This window comes from Priapulus caudatus, unplaced genomic scaffold (assembly GCF_000485595.1).
Source record: "Priapulus caudatus unplaced genomic scaffold, Priapulus_caudatus-5.0.1 Scaffold880, whole genome shotgun sequence".
Classification (NCBI taxonomy): Eukaryota; Metazoa; Priapulida; class Priapulimorpha; order Priapulimorphida; family Priapulidae; genus Priapulus; species Priapulus caudatus.
Window position 1 is genome coordinate 217,379 of NW_014577941.1, and position 4,396 is coordinate 221,774.

At 45.6% G+C, this 4,396-nt stretch overlaps 1 protein-coding gene across 1 annotated transcript in view; it reads left to right on the top strand.

Moving 5' to 3' along the window:
* The window catches only part of LOC106814185 (queuine tRNA-ribosyltransferase subunit QTRTD1-like), a 22,331-nt gene that overhangs the window by 2,003 nt on the left and 15,932 nt on the right, over positions 1-4,396 (top strand). The gene's annotated exons all lie outside the window — the stretch shown is intronic.

Consider the following 4,396-nt stretch of genomic DNA (forward strand, 5'->3'; position numbering starts at 1 on the left):
CTTTCTCTTACCTATTGCTCCCTTCTTCCCCTCCTTATCCCCTGTCTTCCCTTCTCCCCCTCTCCTTTCACCAGCTCCCTTTCCTCCTCCTCCCTTCCTTTGCTCCTTTCTCCTCTCCACAGCTTCTCCCTCCTCCACCACCTTTCTCCCTCTCCCCTCCCTCCCCCATCCTTCACCACCTCGATCTCTTCTCCCCCTCCTCCTTCTCCAACACCTTCTCCCTTCTCCCCTCCTCCTTCTCCACCAGCTTCTCCCCTCCTCCTTCTCCACCACCTTCTTCCTTCTCCCCTTCCTCCTTCTCCACCAGCTTCTCCATTCCTCCTTCTCCACCACCTTCTCCCTTCTCCCCTTCCTCCTTCTCCACCAGCTTCTCCCTTCTCCCCTTCCTCATTCCTAGCCATATTGAGTCGGCCATACGGCCGCCGTGCGTATAGTCACTTCCAAACAGAAACTCGGCAGCTATAACTATAAGTATAAGCCTAGACCCTTGGGAAAACTAAACGTAAACTAATCGGACCACGGCACGAACATAAACAGAAACTCGGCAGCTATAACTATAAGCCTAGACCCTCTCATAACTTAAGATTAAGATGAAAATAACACATTTGCACAAAGAATTGCAATTATAGTAATATTATATGTTATAATAATGAGTAAAATATGTGTCTTACATGGAAAATACATCAGAAAACTTATACTTATCTAGCGGTCATAAACCAAAACAAACATTTACAAACGGCGTTTGTTCTCTTGTCTTGAAGGTTTTCTTCAGTCAAAGCAAATCAGTCAAGAAACGGCATGATATTTGGGTTAATTCATTCAAACCCATGTTGTTTTAAAGAAAACAACTAAAAACTACTTTAACCTAACGTACAGAAAGTTCGGGAAAGTTTTTGGTAGATAATTGGGGATTTTGGCTACAAGTCATGGAGGCTGACATCTTGGCAAATTCCAGCCAATCAGAAGGCGCTAAAATCCTTCCTATGTTATACCGTTTGGGAAAAAAAATTTCGCAGCCGGGCACGGTCTTCGATTTCCTAAATGCTCGGCAGTTCCTAACCCTAACCCTAACCCTTGTTTACTTGAGATAACGCTGGAAATTAAAAACTGCCGGGCATTTAGGAAATCGAAGACCTTGCCCGGTAGCCGTCAGATATATGCCAGCTGCCGGGCATATAGCCACTCTGTTATTTTAAACACGAACCTTTCTCCGCTATCCTGGGACTTACTATATGTATCACAATACTCTGTATTAAACTAATATAACCTGCTACAAAATTTCGAAGTGACGAGCGGCGATATTTCGAGCGCCATTTCTGTTGACTTGTGACGTACGCATTCTCAATTCGCATAGCATTCGGTTATCTTTGGCTCCTCTGTTGCCTGACATGCTGTCTCTGGTGACGTCATGACTGACAGCAGGCATCCCATGATGCATTCGATCTTGGAGCCGAAATTAGCTGAATGCTATTTGCATTAGGAATGCGTACGTCACAGCTAGGTCAACAGAAATATGGCGCTCGAAATATCGCCGCTCCTCACTTCGAAATTTTGTAACAGGTTATATTAGTTTAATACAGAGTATTGTGATACATAGTAAGTCCCAGGATAGCGGAGAAAGGTTCGTGTTTAGAATAAACCCAGTTTGGAAGTTGTACTTGTAGTCTCGAAAAACGCACCATAAAACCGCCCCGAGTGAATCACTCAGGGGCTTCTCCAAAGAAAAGAATAGGCTTGCGTTGTAATCCTACTCTTGTTGGGTTACATTATTGTATCTAGTAGTAGTACTACCAACTATGAACTAAGTTTAGAACCCCGGTCCTCATTTTCGCAAATGTGCTAAACTAAGCCGGGGTGTTAAACTAGGCAGTGCTCGAAATAAGAAAAAAAATGTGATTGTCCTGCGGACAACCCCTGCATCAAATCGGGTTGTCCGCAACAATTTCTGGTTGTCCCAAAAAAATCCTCAAATCTCCTATTTTCAATCACATAATAATATAATCAGAAATCACCCAAAAACAGTGGCGTAGCCAGGATTTTTTAACAAGGGGGGCCAAAAACAGCGAACTGCGCACAAAAACTAGTGATGATTAATATTCACTTGCGCTCCTCCGCCCTCCCTCTCCACACCCTACGGCTCCCTACCTCGCAGACTCTGGCAAGTCTTTGTTGTTGGCGCCGATGCGAAAGCCGACATTTTTTCATGTTTCTCTGCTCCCAATATATAAGTCAGGGGCGGTCTAGGAAATTTCCAAAGGAGGGGGGGGGCGTTTCGAGAAAAACAGGCGGGGTATGGGGTCTCTCCCCCAGAAAATTTCGGAAACTTGCTGGTTTGCTGGTTCCAATCGAGTTCACACTTTCCTAACTCAGAAAAACCTGACATATGCTATATGTATAACAAGTGTTGCGAAAACTAGCAGCTGGTCCCATTTTTCTATTATTCTCACCGATTTAATCTACGATTTAACGATTTCTTGATGAGCTAGAAAATCACTTCGATTTGAAGTATGAAACTGAACATTATTTGCTAGCTAGCCCTATACCACGGTTGGCTTGCATGCGGATTGGATTGTCAGTTCAGCATGCAACAATATTGAAAGCAAAAAGTGTATACACATAGATTAATTGCGGTACCATGCGTTAATAAGATATGAGCCGAGTCGCCGTTTAGAGTTAGTCAGCGGTTAGAGATAGGGTCTTCTGGTTGTCATCCGGACATCGTCTCAGACTGGTTACGGTTGTCCGCGGCGGCAAATTCTGCGGTTGCTCTCGGACACCGGACACACGCTTATTTCGAGCCATGCTATGATGGGCATAATACGTGTAGTGAAATATGAAAGTTTCATGTGCCCTGTTTCTGATAAGTTAAATAAACACATAGAACAATGTGCAGTTTGCAAGTCTGTTACTAATACTAATCATTACTAGTAATATAATTAGTACTATTAGTAATACTAACAATCATGCTACCTGTCCATAAGCGCTGGCCCATACTTACTAACACATATTAGTGTCTTACCCATAATCCATACGCCCCTGCATGACATACGTAAGCCACTTGCTTACTAAATACTCAGCCACAGCACTTCTACATACTTACCTTTACCAGTGATATACGTCCATTCTGTTGTCACCATACATGTGTTTCGTATAATAGTATTATCATTATATATATATTATACATTATATATATATATATTATATATATACTATACTAATATATATCAGGAGTAGATAATAGGGAGGAGTGTGACATCAATAAACAAGGAAATTCGTCATTACTAGCCTTATATATACCAGGCGCTTCGGGGAACCTTTAAAAAACGAGTGGCCCGCGGGTGCCAGATCGGCCACCTGCAAACGGCGTCGGGCACCTGAAAACTGTCGGCTGTAACAACAGCTGTTGTGGCGCCGCCGGCCACCAATAAAATAATTGGCCGTGGCTACACGACCGTCGGACGAGAGCTGCATACGGCTTACGCGGTCTGGACATCCATCTCACACAGAAGCTTGCGCACACGTCCAACGCATGAAATTTTTGAAAAACGGCAAGCTGAGTAACGCTTGCTGATTGCCAAGTGTCCGCTTGTGTCAGGTGCGTGAGTCCATATGCGTATCGCGCGTGCCGCGCTGTGACGTGTGTTACGCGCCGCGGCGGTTGTGTGTGTGTGTCCGTGTGTGTGTGCATGTCGGTCGTGCGCGCTGCTGCGCGCGTGGTGTGAACCGGTGTGGTTTACTGAAGCAGATTTCTGAGGAATGTCAATTTTTCGGCAACAAGAAACAATGATACTTTGCGGGGCCTAAATCCCCAAAAACAGTTAAGGATGGGGCCCTGGGCAATCCATTTTCGGCTTAGACCATCAGGGTCAGGAGAGAGAAAGAGAAGAGGAGAGGGGCGGATGAAGATTGGACGACCGAGCGAGACGAGAGATGAGAGAGGAGATGGATCGAGAGGTGACGAGGACGAGAGAACATAGCAGCACGACAGATGACACGGAGACAAGACGAGAAAACACAGAGAGGAGAGAGAGAGAAGAAAGATGAGACCCGAGGAGAGAGAGAGGGGAGAGAGAGAGAGAGAGAGAGAGACGAGAGAGAGAACTGCAGAAGACTCAGAGACAGACAGAGAGAGCCCAGAGAGACGAGAGCCGAGAGAGACGAGAGAGACATGGAGAGCAGAGATAGAGGATGATGAGAGAGAGAGAGAAGATGAGAGACTGATGAGAGATGAGAGAGAAAGGGGCGGGGGCGCGGGTAGTCGAGTGGCAACGCGGGCAGGCAGACAAGCCAGGAGGTTGACACATATGGTGGCGCTAGCTCAAAACAGGGATTATAGACCGCCCGGTGTCCTGGCCACTATATCAGTTACATTGGACTTGAACTTTGATTGTGGGCG